This window comes from Danio rerio, chromosome 4, assembly GCF_049306965.1.
Source record: "Danio rerio strain Tuebingen ecotype United States chromosome 4, GRCz12tu, whole genome shotgun sequence".
Lineage (NCBI taxonomy): Eukaryota > Metazoa > Chordata > Actinopteri > Cypriniformes > Danionidae > Danio > Danio rerio.
The window spans coordinates 39495591-39515622 of record NC_133179.1 but is presented as its reverse complement, the minus strand read 5'-3'; the positions used below and the strand labels follow the sequence as shown (position 1 = coordinate 39515622).

The following is a 20032-nucleotide window of genomic DNA, read 5'->3' as shown; positions in this document are numbered from 1 at the left end:
CCGAGTTCCGCGGGCGCACGCGCTAATTTGCTCAAAAAAGCCCCCCATGACCGCGAACCACCTATGAAATTCCATTGAATAAGTTGCAGGTGGGACAAGGCCGTACAGGGGTTCAAAAGGTCGCAGGACCCCCAAATTTGGCACAGAGTACCGCCACCGGCCCCTCAGCCAGGTCCCCAAGTTCCGTCGCCCTAGCTGCTTTCTGAGCGTTTTCGGCCTGGCCGACAAAAACACCCTCTTAGGCCTCATTGTATAGAGCTGTATGAGAGACAGAGGGATGTATGAAGAGCTCAGAAAATTTTTGGGGGCGCCCCTCGAGCTAGCCCTTTCGGTAGATGACCGAGGGCCTTGTGACGCAACTCTGTGCCAAATCTGGGGTCTCTCGGACCCTCGGTGGCCGAAGGGGGGCAGCTGACACGTGTAACTTATCCCATTCATTTTAATAGGTGGTTCGTGGACGCCCCACGGAATGGCCCCCGTGGTCCCAAATGGCTCTGAATTTATATGGTCTGACCCTCAGGGGCCCCTTAAAAGATCCTGAAAGTTTGGGGCCCGCAGGTCCTTTGGAAAGGCTTAATTGGCTGGGCGGGGGAGAGGCGGATTCAATAATTTTTACTGAATATTTCTTTCTGATTTTTTTTCAAGTGCTTCCCCTGCACCGAGGGGTACGAAATTTGAATAGGTGGTGCAGGGGGCCTTGACGAAACAGTAGTCGAAGCCCCCACCGTTTTGCGCCAAAATAAAGGTCCCTTTGACCACTCAAACTACCAGTCCCACGTGTAACTTATTTGAATGGGCCCAGATAGGCTGTTCATGGACAGTGCTTTTTTAGGCCACAGAAGCCGTTTGGTGAGCTCTGACTTGACAGACACTGTTGGACGGGGTCCCTGACCCCTCCTAACTACTCAAATGACCCCTAACCTTTGAGGGTGCAAAGTTCACCTCAAACATGCAAAGTCATTCATGAGACAGACTTAGAGTGCATAGGTGAAAGAGGCCTGGGTGAGAGATTTGCTCTGCCTCGCCAATTAAGAGTTGCGTTCGAGCGAGGCACTTGTGCTCTCAGTATGGTGTTTGGGGGCCCCTAGGCTGCCAGCAGACCAAGTTTGGAGCCCCTCAGACCTTCGGGGGCCGATCCAGGGCCCATGACACGTGTAACTTATCCCATTCATTTTATAGGTGGTTCGTGGACGCCCTGTCGAATGGCCCCCGTGGCCCGAAACGGCTCCGAATTGATATGGTCTGACCCTCAGGGATCCCTTAAAAGATCCTGAAAGTTTGGGGCCCGCAGGTCCTTTGCAAATGCTTAATTGGCTGGGCGGGGGAGGGGCGGATTCAATAATTTTCACTGAATATTTCTTTCTGATTTTTTTTCAAGCGCTTCCCCTGCACCGAGGCGTACGAAATTTGAATAGGTCGTGCAGGGGGCCTTGACGAAACCGTAGTCGAAGCCCCCACCGTTTTGCGCCAAAATAAAGGTCCCTTTGACTGTTTAAACAAGAAGGTCCCACGTGTAACCTATTTGAAAGGGCCCAGATAGGCTGTTTGTGGACAGTGCTTTTTTAGGCCACAGGAGCCTTTTGGTGAGCTCTGACGTGGAAAAAACTGTTGATTGGGGCCTCCTGGCCCCTCTGCTCCCCCTTATGAACCCCAAAACTGTTCCTGCTGTGAATGGTGACCTTTTACAGGGGTGTCCATAGACAGCCTACCTCGCCCTGTTCGAATAAGTTAAAGGTGGGATGTTTTTTCTTGATCCATCAGATAGAGTTGGAAAAACTCAAAAAAGTGGCAAAAAAACCTATTGAGGTGAAAGGGCAAGCCCCCCTGGGCCACCTACAGGTTTCGGAATGTTGAAATTCCACTGTCCACAAACAGCCTATTTCATACAATGGGATAGATTGTACGTGGGATGTCTAGATCTCAGCTTCTGGACACTGTAGAGAGCCCAAACCTGCGTTTCTGTGCTAGTCTGGACATGCCCTGTCCAGGTGGTGAATTTGGGGCAGTTTGGAGAAACTTGAAAATTTGACCAAAAAAAACTCAAAGGGCTTTTTTTGGTCAGATTTTCAACTTTCTTCAAACTTCTCCAAATTCACACCCTGGACAGGGCATGTCCAGATTAGAGCAGGAGGCCAGGTTTCAGCTTGCTAGCCCTTGTAGAAGCTGAGATCTGGACATCCCACCTGCAATCTATTCCATTCATAAAAATAGGTGGTTGCTGGACAGTGGAATTTTGAGGTTTTAAAAGCAGGGGGCAACTCAGGGGGAGCTGGGGATCCCCCTTCAAAGGTTTTTTTTTGGAATCTGTTGAAGTTTGACCACTTGGGTGGGTGGACCATGTAAAACATCCCACGTGTAACTTATTTGACTGGGCCCAGATAGGCTGTTTGTGGACAGTGCTTTTTTTGGCCACAGAAGTTGTTTCGTGAGATATGATGAGGAAAAAACTGCATGGGAGGGATTCCTGACCCCTCTGCTCCCAATTATGTACTCCAAAACTGTTCCTGCTCTGAATGGTGACCTTTAACAGGGGTGTCCATGGACAGCCTACCTAGCCCTGTTCAAATAAGTTACAGGTGGGATGTTTTTTCTTGATCCATCAGATAGAGTTGGAAAAACTCAAAAAAGTGCCCAAAAAACCTATTGAGGTGGATATGCAAGCCACCCTGGGCTATTTCCAGGTGTCAAAATGTTGAAATTCCACTGTCCACGAACAGCCTATTTCATACAATGGGATAGATTGTACGTGGGATGTCCAGATCTCAGCTTCTGGACACTGTAGAGAGCCCAAACCTGCGTTTCTGTGCTAGTCTGGACATGCCCTGTCCAGGGGGTGAATTTGGGGAAGTTTGGAGAAACTTGAAAATTTGACCAAAAAAAACTCAAAGGGGTACGTACCCCTTAGATATTTTTTTGGTCAGATTTTCAAGTTTCTCCAATCTTCTTCATATTCACAGCATGGACATGGCATGTCCAGATTAGAGCAGGAAGGCAGGTTTGGGCTCTCTGTTGTGTCCAGAAGCTGAGATCTGGACATCCCACCTGCAATCTATTCCATTCATAAAAATAGGTGGTTGCTGGACAGTGGAATTTTGGGGTTTTAAAAGCAGGGGGCAACTCAGGGGGAGCTGGGGATCCCCCTTCAAAGGTTTTTTTGTGGATCTGTTAAAGTTTAACCACTTGGGTGGAAAAATCACATAAAACATCCCACGTGTAACTTATTTGACTGGGCCCAGATAGGCTGTTTGTGGACAGTGCTTTTTTGGGGTACAGAAGCCTTTTGTTGAGCTTTGAGGTGGAAAAAACTGTTGATTGGGGCCTCCTGACCCCTCTGCTCCCCCTAATGAACCCCAAAACTGTTCCTGCTGTGAATGGTGACCTTTTACAGGGGTGTCCACGGACAGCCTACCTAGCCCTGTTCAAATAAGTTACAGGTGGGATGTTTTTTCTTGATCCATCAGATAGAGTTGGAAAAACTCAAAAAAGTGCCAAAAAAACCTATTGGGGTGAAAGGGCAAGCCCCCCTGGGCTACCTACAGGTTTCGGAATGTTGAAATTCCACTGTCCACAAACAGCCTATTTCATACAATGGGATAGATTGTACGTGGGATGTCCAGATCTCAGCTTCTGGACACTGTAGAGAGCCCAAACCTGCGTTTCTGTGCTAGTCTGGACATATCCTGTCCAGGGGGTGAATTTGGTGAAGTTTGGAGAAACTTGAAAATTTGACCAAAAAAAGCTCAAAGGGGTACCCCCTTAGAGATTTTTTTGGTCTGATTTTCAAGTTTCTCCAATCTTCTTCAAATTCACAGCATGGACAGGGCATGATGACCTTTTACTGGGGTGTCCACAAACAGCCTACCTAGGCCTGTTCAAATAAGCTACAGGTGGGATGTCCACAGACAGCCTAATAAGCTACAGTTGGGATGCCCTCAGACAGCCTAGTGAGATGTCCACGGACAGCATGATAAGCTACAGTTGGGATGTCCACAGACAGCCTAATAAGTTACAGGTGGGATGGCCGTAGACAGCCTAATAAGCTCCAGATAGGATGTCCACAGACAGCCTAGTGGGATGTCCACAGACAGTCTAATAAGCTACAGGTGGGATGTCCACAAACAGCCTAATAAGCTACAGGTGGGATGTCCACAAACAGCCTAATAAGCTACAGGTGGGATGTCCACAGACAGCCTAATAAGCTACAGGTGGGATGTCCACAGACAGCCTAATAAGCTACAGGTGGGATGTCCACAGACAGCCTAATAAGCTACAGGTGGGATGTCCACAGACAGCCTAATAAGCTACAGATGGGATGTCCACAGACAGTCTAGTGGGATGTCCACAGACAACCTAGTGGGATGTCCACAGACAGCCTAATAAGCTACAGGTGGGATGTCCACAGACAGCCTAATAAGCTACAGGTGGGATGTCCACAGACAGCCTAATAAGCTACAGGTGGGATGTCCACAGACAGCCTAATAAGATACTGGTTTATTGAATAATCTACGACTGCATTGTTCCTGGCAACTTTGGCGTTCTGAGGGCTTAAGTGGTTGATCGTGGCCACTTTGGCATCCAGGGGGACTTGTAGGTTGTTACTTGGCATTTAGATGTTCAGGGGGACAGATAGGTCGTTCCTGGCCACTTAGGTGTTCAGGGGGATGGATAGGCTGTTCGTGGCCACATAGGTGTTCAGAGAGACAGATGGGTTTTTCCCACCATTTATGTGTTCAGGGGGACAGATAGGCTGTTTGTGGCCACGTTGGTGTTCAGAGGGACAGATTGGTCATTTCTGGCCATTTAGCTGTTCAGGGGAACAGATAGGCTGTTTGTGGCCACATAGGTGTTCAGGGGGACAAATAGGCTGTTCATGGCCATATTGGTGTTCAGAGAGGTAGATGGGTTGTTCCCACAATTTAGGTGTTCAGGGGGACAGCTAGGCTGTTTGTGGCCACAAAGGTGTTCAGGGGGACAGATAGGCTGTTTGTGGCCATATTGGTGTTCAGAGAGGTAGATGGGTTGTTCCCACAATTTAGGTGTTCAGGGGGACAGCTAGGCTGTTTGTGGCCACAAAGGTGTTCAGGGGGACAGATAGGCTGTTTGTGGCCACATTGGTGTTCAGAGAGATGTATGGGTTGTTCCCACAATTTAGGTGTTCAGAAGACAGATAGGCTGTTTGTGGCCACATAGGTGTTCAGGGGGACAGATAGGCTGTTCGTGGCCACATAGGTGTTCAGAGAGACAGATGGATTTTTCCAACAATTTAGGTGTTCAGGGGGACAGATAGGCTGTTTGTGGCCACATAGGTGTTCAGAGAGATGTATGGGTTGTTCCCACAATTTAGGTGTTCAGGGGGACCGATAGGCTGTTTGTGGCCACATAAGTGTTCAGGGGGACCGATAGGCTGTTCGTGGCCATATTGGTGTTCAGAGAGATATATGGGTTGTTCCCACAATTTAGGTGTTCAGGGGGACAGATAGGCTGTTTGTGGCCACATTGGTGTTCAGAGAGATGTATGGGTTGTTCCCACAATTTAGGTGTTCAGGGGGATTGATAGGCTGTTTGTGGCCACATTGGTGTTCAGGGGGACAGATTGGTCATTCCTGGCCATTTAGGTGTTCAGGGGGACAAATAGGCTGTTCATGGCCACATTGGTGTTCAGGGGGACTAATTGGTCATTCCCAGCCATTTAGGTGATCAGGGGGACAGATAGGCTGTTCGTGGCCACATTGGTGTTCAGGGGGACAGATTGGTCATTCCCAGCCCATTAGGTGTTCAGGGGGACAGATAGGCTGTTTGTGGCCTCATAGGTGTTCAGGGGGACAGATAGGCTGTTCGTGCCCATATAGGTGTTCAGGGGGACAGATAGGCTGTTCGTGCCCATATTGGTGTTCAGGGGGACAGATTGGTCATTCCCAGCCCATTAGGTGTTCAGGGGGACAGATAGGCTGTTCGTGCCCATATAGGTGTTCAGGGGGACCTATAGGTCGTTCCCGGCCACTTAGGTGTTCAGTGGGACGAATAGGCTGTTCGTGGGAGGTGGGAGGGGTCCCGGCAGGGTGGGCCGGCGCTCTTCTTACCTATAGGCTGTAAGGGGGAGGTTTAGGCTGTCCCCTGACTCCCAGGCCTCACCTATTCGGCGCTCCCGCGTAGGGGGTCTCTGTCAGTCTGCTGCCACCCCGTGGCGAACCCCAGATTGCAACAGATTGGGTCGAAAAAGACGACGTTTTCGAAGGCTTTCCGCGCGGCCACCGGGGGAGCTAGGGGGACGGCGTCGCCTCGGAGCGGGTCGGGGGACCCTCCCCCAGGGGCCTGTGCGGTCGTGGGGGCCGGGAAAAATCATCTAGGGGGCGGCGCGCAGCGTCCGGGAACGGCCTTCCGCGAAGCCCCTATTAAGCGCCCCGTGGGACCCAAACCTCGGTCGGCGCCCTTAGGCAGATAAGGGAGATTAGAAAACAGTGTAGGGCCTAGTGGGCTTGAGGAATGACTCAAAGGCAACCTGTGGTTTTGGGGAAAAATAACTGCCACCTATTGTTGAGATCAAGCCTTTTGGATTTGTTGTACAAGAGCCTCTTTATGCATGTGCAAAGTAACTGAGTAGAAAGCATAGTAAATTATGCTTCCCTCCCACTGTCTTAGATGAAACTGCGTTTGGAAGTATCATATCCAGAGGTTTTTTCTTTTAGTGTTAAGACTAAGTAGGCCAGAGCACCTGTCTTGGCAACAGCAGGTGCTAGGTTCAAATCCAAACTGCACCTTTCCCTCAGTTTATGGGAGAGTGGCTTTCTAATCTGAAACTCTTTCAATGGCCGATAGCATATGTTTGTCCTGATTTCCATTTTCCGAGCATTATTTGCTTTGATCTTGAACAGAGGCCAGGTTACCGGTCAGGTTTGAGACATGATCATCCAGACTCTAAAAGACCACGTCCGTCTTGTCAGCATTTTCTGCATCCTGACATGCTGGTTTTTGTTGTGTATTATTTTTTTCTTCTTCGATTTTTGTTATCAGGCAAATGTCTCTTACAGCGAATTTTTGTGGCGCTGTGGCTTAGCTGGTCAAAGCGCCTGTCTCGTAAACAGGAGATCCTGGGCTCAAATCCCAGCAGTGCCTAATGTACGGGTGCCACGCTTGCTTTTTGTTAAGAGTAACGAGTGTTTACGCAGTGGGATGTTTAGCAGTCGGTTTCTTAACAAAACTCAAATCCTTAAGAACGCTGCTCGTTCAAGAGAGCTTTGGACGATGGCTTTATAAAGCATAGTGTGGTAATGCCTAACCAATTGGACTTTAATATTTCAAGTCCAGACATTGACACATGCAGCGCTACCGTTGTTAGTTTTTTTTCTTTTTTCGAATTAAACAATTAGCCCCTTCCACAATCGTTTGGCGCTGTGGCTTAGTTGGTCAAAGCGCCTGTCTAGTAAACAGGAGATCCTGGGTTTGAATCCCAGCAGTGCCTTGTTGACAGTTGGCCATTCTTTCATGGGCCAGAGAGTACTAAAAAGTGTTTTCTGTGCAACAGTGCTAGAGGCAGCAGAGCACTCAGGCTCTGTGGCGCAATGGATAGTGCATTGGACTTCTAGGCTGTGAGCTGAGCCGTTCAAAGGTTGTGGGTTCTAGTTCCACCAGAGTCGCAAGCTTGGCTCTTTTTCTTCACTGACTTAAGGTGTGGTGCGTTTCTAACATTTTAGGCATCTGTCCATCCCGTTTTGCTTCTTTCTTTCATTGCGCAGTGCAGGCTCAGATACTAGGGGTACTCTACAATAAAGCCGATGACTAAATTGAGCTGTTTTAAATAAGGGAGGTTAGAAAACAGTGTAGGGCCTAGTGGGCTTGAGGAATGACTCGTCGGCAACCTGTGGTTTTGGGGAAAAGTAACTGCCACCTATTGTTGAGATCACGCCTTTTAGATTTGTCGTACAAGAGGCTCTTTATGCATGTGCAAAGTAACTGAGTAGAAAGCACAGTAAATTTTGCTTCCCCCCCACTGTCTTAGATGAAGGTCTTAGAGGTTTTTTCTTTTAGTGTTAAGACTAAGTTGGCCAGAGCACCTGTCTTGGGAACAGCAGGTGCTAGGTTCAAATCCAAACTGCACCTTTCCCTCAGTTTATGGGAGAGTGGCTTTCTAATCTGAAACTCTTTCAATGGCCGATAGCATATGTTTGTCCTGATTTCCATTTTCCGAGCTGACTCTGAGTTTGGATGTAATGAAACTGGAGGTTCCAAAAAACACTTAACACATGATTAAGGATAGATTAAATAAAAATAAATTCACACATCTTGAACAGAGGCCAGGTTAACGGTCAGGTTTGAGACATGATCATCCAGACTCTAAAAGACCATGTCCATCTTGTCTGCATTTTCTGCATCCTGACATGCTGGTTTTTGTTGTGTATTGTTTTTTCTCCTTTGATTTTTGTTATTGGGCAAATGTTTCTAACAATGAATTTTTGTGGCGCTGTGGCTTAGCTGGTCAAAGTGCCTGCCTTGTAAACAGGAAATCCTGGGCTCAAATCCCAGCAGCGCCTTAGTCCAGGTGGAGTGCGTGCTGGTATATATAGCTTGCCGGATCGAATTATAAAATTGTATATCTTTGAGGCGTAATGAATACTGTGACAAATAGAGTTAAACAACTTCTTTGCTTGCCATTTTTAGACTCAATGTGCAAAAACGTTCTGCCTTCTTTTCAGCTGTGGCTTAGTTGGTCAAAGCGTCTGTCTTGTTAACAGGAGATCCTGGGTTCAAATCCCAGCAGTGCCTAATGTACAGGTGCCAGGGTGGCTTTTTGTTAAGAGTGCATGCAGCACTACAGTTGTTAGTTATTTTTTCTTTTTTCGATTAAAAAAATTAGCCCCTGTCAAGGTCGTTCGGCGCTGTAGCTTAGTTGGTTAAAGTGCCTGTCTTGTAAACAGGAGACCCTGGAATCAAGATCCAGCAAAAGTGACTATCAGCTATTGTTGAGACCAAGCCTTTTGGATTTGTTGTACAAGAGCCTTTTTATGCACACACATACACACATACACACACACACACACACACACACACACGTGATATGGCTAAAAAAATGTAAACAGGGATTTTGACAAGTTATTGACTATTATGAGATTTTAAATATAGTATGTCGGGACCAGTTGTAATTTCCATATGTTGCCATATATCATGCCAAATATAAGCTTTCTATATGGGGACTTGCAGTGAGAAAAAAATGACAGTAAACCTACATTATGATGGAATGAGAATTAGCCACTAAATCAAAAAGTTACGAATTGCCATGAGATTGCGTTGGAATAAACGTAGTTTAGTGTATCCACTGTCTGTACTGTTCCCTCTACACTTATGTATAAACCATTATGAAACCTGGATCATATATTTTAAACAAAAATGACTGAAAAAGATTGTTTATTGTAATGATGTGCATCTTGTGTGCTGGTGTTCTAAAGTTTGTTCCTGTAGTATTTATATGATAACAGGATTATGTGAACCAATGATCCTTCAAATGCAAGACTTCTTAAAGGAAATACATGCAGCATGCAGAGTATTGAACACTGGAGAGTCTGTGTTTAAAGTAGTGAATGTTTTGAGTTTTGAAAACTGATAACAGGGTTCTGAAATTTGTGGCAAAACAAATGAAAAAAAAACTGTAATCTGGGGTTGCCACAGTGGAATGAACCGCCAACTTATCCAGCGTATGTTTTACACAGCAGATGCCCTTCCAACCACAACTTATCACTGGGAAACACACACACTTATTCAGAGACTCATACACTACAGTCAATTTTATCATACTCAATTCACCTGTACTTCTTGCTGTGAGATAAGGTGCAACCCACTATGCCACGGCATCACCCATTAGCAGGGCTCGAAATTAACCTTTTTGCTTGGTAGCACCGGTACTCATAACTTTAAAAATGTAGGCGCATCAGCAAAAATGTAGTCGCACCCACCAATCATAAGCATCATTACTACAAGTTTTATACAAACATATTAATTGTAGTTGAAATCAACAGTATAAATGCAAGTGTGAGGAAAATATGCCTCGTCCCGTTATCTCAAGAAAATACATTTTTATAACATAACTGAGCAAGGGCGTGGGGACTGGGGACGAGTCACCCCCGCCAAGAATGAATATTGTTTATATATATATATATATATATATATATATATATATATATATATTGCTATTTATTATTTAACTGCTATTAAAATGTATAATTAACTAATCCTCTCTTCTTACAATTTATTAAGTTAAATTAAATAGTCATGCGGTTAGCCAAGGGGGGTCAAGTGGTTTGAAAGACCAACAGTTGGATTATTATTATTATTATGTTTGAATTTATCTCATTATTCAAATGGATAAATTCTCACTGAGGAAGGTTGAATGTGCCGGCCAGTTTGTTATTTGCCTATAGGCTTCAGTTTTTAATTTAAATCAAGTTTTAACAAATTTCCCAAAGAAAATTATGATAAAAAATTGTATTTTAAAAATAAGTATATTTACATATTTGAAGAGTTTAGATGCAAAAACCACTGAATGCCATTTAATATTTTCTTCTAAAATGAGCATTTTTCTCCAACTCCTGTGTGTGGACTCAGTGATTTACCTTTTATAGTGACAAATACGTTCTTTTCATTGCCTTTAAAGTGAAATAACTGAACATAAATATACAAGGCTGAGAAAAATGCTCATTTTACATGGCATTTAGAGGTTTTGGCATCTGTACTGTACTTCATTTCTTTATTCTAAGAATTTAAAGTCCTAATTTCTAGTTCAAAGTATTTTTATTATTTATAAAACTGTAATAAAATTTACCGTTTAAACATGTAAATAAAGCAATTTGACAAAATGGTAGGAAATAGTTTTGGTACATCAAAAAGTGTAGTTGTAATAACTATCCAACAGGATTATCCAGCAAAAATTAGTTCTTAATATGTCACTAAAATGTCATATTTATACCTCAATTAAACAGAAAATCAGGTGAATAACAGCAAAAAGGTTCAGTTTTTTTTAGAAAACAAATAATCCCTTTCAATAAGCTGGCTACAGGCCTGAAAGTGCAATGTTAAAATGATGTTTAATAACTGATAAAGAGAGAGTTTAATAAAGACTTTCGTTTATTTTTTGTACAAATTAAACATCTCTCAGTATTATTAAAAGATGGAGCACAGGCTGTAGTTTTTCTGACAAATTGTTTCAACCAAAATTGGAGATGTTACTCTAAGAGATTAGGAGAACTGGCAGGGTCATATACGTTTACATGTAGGTGTTTATTCTGCAGTTAGTTTTCAGGGTATATTGTTTACAGACTAGTCTGCTTTAATGTTAGACTGAACGTAAAAGCGGTGAAAACACCAGCATAACGGCATTATCATCATGGACTCATTCAGTAGCGAACTTGAGTTTATGTGACTTACACTTTTCGTTGGAAAAAGCTCTTTATGTCCACCTCTTCTTGCTACCTCCATCCTAACTTGTGCGTGTCTGTCTTACACCTCGCACATTGGGAAATTCCCCCCGCGCAGTTGTTTTGACGCTGTTTGTATCTGAAACAATGGTCTGAAAGCAGCCACTCACATGACAGCAGGGAAAGGCACAGCCAATCACAATGTTCATATGTGTTTGGGGGCGGTGCGACTGGAGGAGAGAACGTGATTTAACCCTTTCGGCATGTCTAGGTTTATACTGACAGCGCGATGTTTTTAAGTGAATTAAAATATTGGTTCCCACATTGAGTGCATGTGAATGGTTTCTCTCCAGTGTGGATCCTCATGTGTAGATTAAGGGATGATGATCGGTTGAAACTCCTCCCACAATGAGTGCATGTGAATGGTTTCTCTCCAGTGTGGATCCTCATGTGAATCTCAAGATAGCCTTTTCTTCCAAAACTCTTTCCACACTGAGTGCAGGTGAAACAATTCTTGTTTCTCCTTTTCAAAATACCATCAGTCTGTAAATTAGTTTTTTCCTCAATTTTGACATGATGTTCCTCCTCTTTTCTCCCCTCATTCTCTTCAATTAGGTCTGAAATAAATAAATAAAACATTAGTTTTTATTAAGTCTTAAAATTTCTCATTAAAAGCTGAAAAGTGAAAAGACATTGGAAACATTGGTTACACTCACTGTAATTTTGATGCACATTAAATGTAAAATAAATCAGATCATATTCGATCCAAGATGGCAGCGCGTGCACAATGCGAGGCTCAGGGTCTCTCCAGTTTCTGCATTTTTGCAGTACTATTCCTGCTCATTTCGGGTCTGTTCGTGCAGAACAGTGGTGCCTTTACATCGTATACCCAACAGGAGCTTTTGGATATTGGTTTGTGGATTCCAGACAGTTTTATTAGGAATCTTCGACTCATCCATGAGATTGCCAGAACACCCCGGGCTGGGCGCCCTTCCCGGCCGGGCGGAAGTGCTCACACACCGCGCAGAGAACGTAAACAAAGACGGAGGAAGCGCGGCGGGCTAAGAGCTAAGCTAAAGCTAACACCACACCAGCTCTCTTTACCCAGCATCTTTCTCGCCAATGTACGGTCACTGGTGAACAAAATGGATGAGATTCGACTGTGCATCAACCACAGCAAAAGATTATGGAACTGTAACGTCATGATTTTCACAGAAACATGGCTAAACAGCGGGATACCAGACAATGCTGTATCGCTAATGGAGCATCACACATTCTGAGCGGACAGAACGGCGGATGACTCCGGTAAGACCAGAGGCGGAGGATTATGCATTTATATTAACAAAGCTTGGTGCACACACTCTGTCGTCGTTGGGAGACATTGCTCTGCTAACCTGGAATTCCTAATGGTTAAATGTAGACCTTTTTACCTACCACAGGATTTCACATCCACCATAATATCTGCTGCTTTTATTCCTCCCGACGCTGATGCAAAGCTGGCTATGAACAAACATCATGCAGCCATCAGCAAACAACAGACTGCTCACCCGGAGGCTGCTTTAATTGTTGCGGGGGATTTTAATCACTCAAGCTTAAAGACAGTGCTCCCTAAATTCCATCAAAACATTCTCTGTCACAGAAGGGGAAACAAAACATTGGACCATGTTTACACAAACATAGCTGAAGCCTATGCTGTGACCCCCCTCCCCCACCTGGGTCAGTTAGATCACCTTTCTTTGTTCCTTACCCCCAAATACTCACCCCTCATCGACCATGTGAAGCCATCAGTGAGGACCATCAAAGTGTGGCCAGCAGGGGTAGACTCCACACTCCAGGACAGGTTTTAACACACAGACTGGGGTATGTTTGCTTTCCAGGCCACACATGGCTTTCACACAGACATTGACAGTTACACTTCCTCTGTTCTGGAATATATCAACACCACCATAGACAGTGTTACAACCCAGAAACAAATCACCACATACCCGAATCAGAAGCCATGGATGAACAAGGAGGTGTGCCTCTTGCTGAAGGCACGCAACACTGCCTTTAGATCAGGGGATGCACAGGCCTACAGCACTTCCAGGGCTAATCTGAAGAGGGGCATCAAAAAGGCCAAGCACTGTTACAAGCTAAAGCTAGAGGAGCACTTTTCCAACTCTGATCCTTGGCGCATGTGGCAGGGCATCCAGGCCATCACCAACTACAAACCCACAGCCACTGACGTCTCCTTCCTGAACGAGCTAAATGACTTTTATGCCCGCTTTGATAGAGACAATAAAGAACCCTACACCAGGATCACTTCCTCCACCGACCACTCACCTATCACACTCACCTCCTCAGAAGTACACACCGCACTGAGTCGTATCAATGGGCGTAAGGCTGCTGCTGGACCAGACGGTATTCCTGGGCGTGTCCTCAAAGTATGTGCAGAACAGCTCGCTGGGGTATTCACAGACATTTTCAACCTGTCGCTCAACCTAGCAGCTGTGCCAACATGCTTTAAAACCACCTCTATTGTGCCAGTGCCCAAACACTCCAGCCCCAACATGACTGAATGACTACCGGCCTGTAGCACTCACACCCATCATCATGAAGTGCTTCGAGCGGTTGGTCCTGGCACATCTAAAAGACTCTCTGCCATCCACACTGGACCCACATCAGTTTGCTTACCGTGGCAACAGGAGCACAGATGATGCAGTCTCTATAGCACTGCACTCTGTACTCACACACCTGGACAATAAAAACACTTATGCACGAATGCTGTTTGTGGACTTCAGCTCAGCATTCAACACTGTCATACCCTCCAAGTTACTGATAAAACTAAGGAATCTGGATATCGACACATCACTATGCAACAGGATTATGGACTTTCTGACTAACAGACCTCAGAATGTTAGATCAGGCCACATCTGCTCCACCACCGTCACACTCAACACTGGTGTACCACAGGGCTGTGTGCTGAGCCCCTTCCTCTACTTCCTTTTTACCGTTGACTGTAGGCCTGTTAATAGATCCAACACCATTATCAAATTTGCAGATGACACCACAGTGATTGGTCTAATCAGCAACAATGATGAGACGGCCTACAGGGAGGAGATACAGCATCTGGCCACTTGGTGCACTGACAATAATCTGCTCCTTAACACCAACAAGACCAAGGGGCTCATTTTGGACTTCAGAAAGGGACGAACAGGCTCACATGATCCCATCCACATCAATGAGATGGCCGTTGAGCCTGTCTCATCCTTTAAGTTCCCGGGGACCCACATCTCAAAGGACCTTTCCTGGTCCACCAACACCTCCAGCCTGATCAAGAAGGCTCACCAGCACCTATTTTTCTTAAGGCAACTGAAGAAGAATCAGCTTTCATCAGCCGTCTTGGTGAACTTCTACCGCTGCACAATAGAGAGCATCCTGACAAACTGTGTCACAGTCTGGTATGGAAGCTGCTCTGTTGCTGAGCGTAAGGCACTGCAGCGGGTGGTGAAAACTGCCCAACGCATCACAGGGACCACACTGCCTGCCATAGAGGACAACCAGAAGAAACACTGTTTGCGCCGAGCACGCAGTATTCTGAAGGACACCTTTCAACCTGCTCACAGACTGTTTTCTCTCCTGCCCTCCGGCAGGCACTTCAGGCTCCCCCGGACAAAAACCAGCAGACTGAGGAACAGCTTTTTCCCCAGAGCTGTCTCCCTCCTGAACTCTGCCCCACACTGACTCTTTTGCCCCCCAATACACCCTCCACTCTCCTCTAACTTAAACTCCTTGCAATAACTACATTGTTTAACATTTGCACATTTAAAATTTGCACATTCACTGCACCACATTGAACTGTTTACTTATTGAACTGTACATACCCACTGCATATGGGCATTTGTAATTATGTACACACCCACTATACATATACACTTGTAATCATGCTTATTTATCTGCATACTACTGATTATTAATAGCAACCTGCACATATATTCATATATTGTAACATATACACTTGTAATCATGTTTATCTATCCCTGTACATATATTCATATATTGTAACATATACAATTGTAATCATGTTTATCTATCTGCACACTACTGTTTATTAATAACAACCTGCACATATATTCATATATTGTAAATCTGTTCATAGATTATCCAACCTGTATATAATGTTCATAGTACATCCATCTGTAAATATCACCATAGTTTTCTATAACTGCACTTTATAACTTATTCCTGTATCCAGCACTTGCTGCTATTGCACTGCTGGTTAGACTTAAACCACATTTTGTTGCATTGTACTTGTACATGTGTAATGAAAATAAAGTTGAATCTAATCTAATCTAATTTTGTTTGGTCCATTAACGTGTACACATTTAAGCAGATTCAATTCAGCTTTATTTATCTAGTGCTTTTACTATGTAATATGTGTCAAAGCTGCTTAACATAGAAGTTATATTATATGGACTCTATGCATGAACTCCGCTGACGTGGTTCTGGTAGACTATCAGTCAGGCTCTTTACGTCTACATAGCGCGCTCTACGCCGAAATCTAATAGAGGCGAAACCTAAACGCATCAGAGCATGGTAAAGAAGGGAGATTTACTCTTAAATTGATGAGGATCCTCTGCCAGTGGATGTCCAGCATCTAGAAAATCATTTTTGTTCAGTTCCAGAACCCATAATAGTTGATTAATACACCAGATCAGGCTGAAAATCTCCATGAAGAGGTGGAGTGACTGAAAGGAGACTGCTTCGATGCTGCTTTTAGTGATGTTACAAGGTTCTAAAGGTACAGTTAAAAAATTATATACTAGAATTTAACCCAAATGACAGTAGTAACAAGTTGTAATTGTATTTTATATTAAACTAGATATTAAAGTTTGAGGACAAACTTTATGGTGGCTTGAAAAGCCGAATCTGAAAGTTTGAAGTGGTTGAATTAGCATGTTACTAGCATGATTCTAGCATGAATTAGCATGCTACTAGGATAATTCTAGCATGAATTAGCATGTTAGTAGCATGATTCTTACATGAATTAGCATGTTGTTAGCATGATTCTAGCATGAATTAGCATGTTACTAGCATGATTCTAGCATGAATTAGCATGTTGTTAGCATAAATCTAGCATAAATTAGCATGTTACTAGCATGATTCTAGCATGAATTAGCATGTTGTTAGCATGATTCTAGCATGAATTAGCATTTTACTAGGCGGTTGCTAGGGTGTTTTAAGTGGTTGCTAGGTGGTTGCTAAGGTGGTGCAAGGCAGTTGCTAAGGTGGTCTGACTAGTTGCTAGGTGGTTGCTAGGGTGTTGCTAGACGGTTGCTAGGGTGTTTTGAGTGGTTGCTAAGTGGTTGCTAAGGTGGTGCTAGGCAGTTGCTAAGGTGTTCTGACTAGTTGCTAAGTGGTTACTAAGGTGTTGCAAGGTGGTCGCTAGGGTATTCTGAGTGGTTGCTAGGTGGTTGCTAAGGTGTTGCTAGGCGGTTGCTAGGGTGTTCTGAGTGGTTGCTAAGGTGTTGCTAGATGGTTGCTAAGGTGTCCTAAGTGGTTGCTAGGTGGTTGCTAGGGTATTCTGAGTGGTTGCTAAGGCGTTGCTAGGTGGTTGCTAGGGTGTCCTGAGTGGTTGCTAGGTGGTTGCTAAGGTGTTGCTAGGTGGTTGCTAGGGTGTCCTGAGTGGTTGCTAAGGTGTTGCTAGGCGGTTGCTAGGGTGTTCTGAGTGGTTGCTAGGTGGTTGCTAAGGTGTTGCTAGGTGGTTGCTAAGGTGTCCTGAGTGGTTGCTAGGTGGTTGCTAAGGTGTTGCTAGGTGGTTGCTAAGGTGTTGCTAGGCGGTTGCTAGGGTGTCCTAAGTGGTTGCTAGGTGGTTGCTAAGGTGTTGCTAGGCGGTTGCTAGGGTGTCCTAAGTGGTTGCTAGGTAGTTGCTAAGGTGTTGCTAGGCGGTTGCTAGGGTGTTCTGAGTGGTTGCTAGGTGGTTGCTAAGGTGTTGCTAGGTGGTTGCTAAGGTGTCCTAAGTGGTTGCTAGATGGTTGCTAGGGTGTTCTGAGTGGTTACTAAGGCGTTGCTAGGTGGTTGCTAGGGTGTCTTGAGTGGTTGCTAGGTGGTTGCTAAGGTGTTGCTAGGTGGTTGCTAGGGTGTCCTGAGTGGTTGCTAGGTGGTTGCTAAGGCGTTGCTAGGCAGTTGCTAGGGTGTTCTGAGTGGTTGCTAGGTGGTTGCTAAGGTGTTGCTAGGCGGTTGCTAAGGTGTCCCAAGTGGTTGCTAGGTGGTTGCTAAGGTGTTGCTAGGTGGTTGCTAAGGTATTCTGAGTGGTTGCTAAGGCGTTGCTAGGCGGTTGCTAGGGTGTCCTGAGTGGTCGCTAGGCCCTTACTAAGGCATTACTAGGCCGTTGCTAGGTGGTTGCTAGGCGGTTGCTAGGGTAATTTGGGTGGTTGCTAGGCAGTTGCTAGGGTACCCTGGTTGGTTACTAGGCAAGCCTCACATACATGATTGATAAAACATTTATACTTAGTAAGCATTTCTAGCAAGTTACAGTACTGGGCTAGTCAATATTAGCATGTAGCTAGTCACTGCTAGCATGTGTAGCATATAGGAAGTTCCGTTTGCTAGCATGAGTCAAACGAGCCAATCTCCAAGTCTCTACGATGTTCTGATGCTGAGATATAGCTGTTGATGAATGGTTGCTAGGGTACTCTGTTTTGTTGCTATGGGCGAGGTTACAGAGTGAACTTGAATGTGGTTGGTTGTCTTAGTCGAATGAACCAACCCCCATGTCTCTATGACACTGCTATGCAAAGATATGCATCTTGGCCTATTTTAATGGAAGTCTATGGAATCAATTTGGGGGCGTGGCTTGTGAGCTTCATTATCATATTGAGATGCTCATTGGTTGTCTGAGTCAGATGAGCCATCCCCCAAGTCAATAGGACACTGCTATGCAAAGATATGCATGTAGGCCAGTTATTAACATGAGTCTAGTTTGAATTAGCATGTTACTAGCATGATTCTAGTACAAATTAGCATGTCATTAGCATGTTTCCAGTATGAGTTAGCATGTCATTAGCATGATTAGCATATGAGTAGCATGTTGCTAGCATGATTGGCATGTCATTAGCATGTTAGAATTATAAGCATTTGATAGCACAGCTAATTACATTCTATAGGACAGTTGCTAGGGTGCAGTATGTGGTAGTTAGGGGTGTGGCTAGAAAGTTAAAAGGCCATCAGTGATTGGCTGCTGGCTAGACTGAGTTAAATGAGCTCAGCCATTAGTCTCTATGACAGTCTGATGCAGAGTTATGAGCTCACAAAGTTTGATCCCATGTTAAGTCAATGAGAGTCTTTTGTAATGGAAGTCTACGGGACAGTTGCTAGGGTGCCATAAGTGGTTGCTAGGGAGTGGCTAGTAAGTCTAAAGGTCATCAGTGATTGGCTGCTGACTAGACTGAGTTGAATGGGGCCTGACTCTAGTCTGTAGGACAGTCTGATGCAGAGTTATGAGCTCACAAAGGTTGACTCAATGTTAAGTCAATGGCAGTCTTTTACAATGGAAGTCTATGGGACAGTTGCTAGGGTGCCAAAAGTGGTTGCTAGGGAGTGGCTAGTAAGTTTAAAGGTCATCAGTTATTGGCTGCTGGCTAGACTGAGTTAAATGAGCCCAGTTAGAAGTCTGTAGGACAGTCTGATGCAGAGTTATGAGGTCACAAAGTTTGACCCAATGTTAAGTCAATGGGAATTTTGGGAATTTTCCGGGTCGTTTTTCGGAAAACCGAAAGTCGGATCAGTCGGAAAAGATATAGCAACCCGAGTCAGACCAGTTTGAAGGTTTGACGAAAGTTTGAGGTATGAAGCTTGAAAGGGTTAGGAGGAGATAGACTTTAAAATTAGTCTCAGAAGAATAAGAAGAAGAAGAAGAAGAAGAAGAAGAACTAGATTCTTAAAGTTTGAGAACAAACTTTGAGGCTGGCTTGTGAAGCTTAGACTGAAAGTTTAAAGTAATTCTAAGTTTTAAGTAACTTAAAGTATAAAAGTAGTTTTGAATGTAAAAGTATTTTTAAGTAATTCATATTTTAGGTTGTTAAAGTTTAAAAGTCATTTTAAGTTTTAAGAAAGTTGAATATTAAAGGTAGCTTTAAGTAGCTTAAATATTTAAAGTAGTTAAGTAGTTATGTTTTTATGTAGCTTAACAGGGAAGTGAAACACTCAAATTTACATTATTTTGTACATTGAATTCCACTTTAATGAAAATATATTAAGCAAACTGGAATAATGTATGTGTGTGTTTTGATGTGGGTGTATGCATGCATCAAGTTTATATGTATATATGTAAGTTTCATAAATGTTGTTTTGAACATAGGTTGATATGCGAGTAATGTATAGGTGCATATACAGGTGTTTTATGTGTTGATAGGTACAGTCTGATTTAAATCCTACATGGCGCCTCATACGATCAACTCAATCTCTGAAAATGTATGAAGAACATTAAAACTTGCCATGTGAAAAACAGCGCCTATCTTAGCTTGGTTTGAACACCAAACGAGGTGAAGGCTTTAGTGGAGAAGAGTAAATGTACCCGCCCCTATGACGTCACCACCGGACCTGGTTGAAACCAAGGCTGAAACAGGTGAGACCATATTTGGCGCGTGACA

General features: G+C 44.2%; 1 long non-coding RNA gene and 3 other non-coding genes across 4 annotated transcripts; all 4 read left to right on the top strand.

The window, feature by feature from the left end:
- Positions 1–7039: 7039 nt before the first annotated feature.
- On the top strand, positions 7040–7113 carry trnat-cgu (transfer RNA threonine (anticodon CGU)). Its single transcript has one exon. It is a non-coding gene; the product is annotated as a tRNA-Thr (tRNA).
- Positions 7114–7385: 272 nt separating this feature from the next.
- On the top strand, positions 7386–7459 carry trnat-agu (transfer RNA threonine (anticodon AGU)). Its single transcript has one exon. It is a non-coding gene; the product is annotated as a tRNA-Thr (tRNA).
- Positions 7460–8454: 995 nt separating this feature from the next.
- Positions 8455–8528, top strand: trnat-ugu (transfer RNA threonine (anticodon UGU)). Its single transcript has one exon. It is a non-coding gene; the product is annotated as a tRNA-Thr (tRNA).
- An 8014-nt stretch (positions 8529–16542) lies between these two features.
- Positions 16543–19277, top strand: LOC141381762 (uncharacterized). Its single transcript, XR_012402415.1, has 3 exons — positions 16543–17078; positions 17121–17284; positions 17338–19277. It is a non-coding gene; the product is annotated as an uncharacterized lncRNA (long non-coding RNA).
- The last annotated feature ends 755 nt before the right edge of the window (positions 19278–20032 follow it).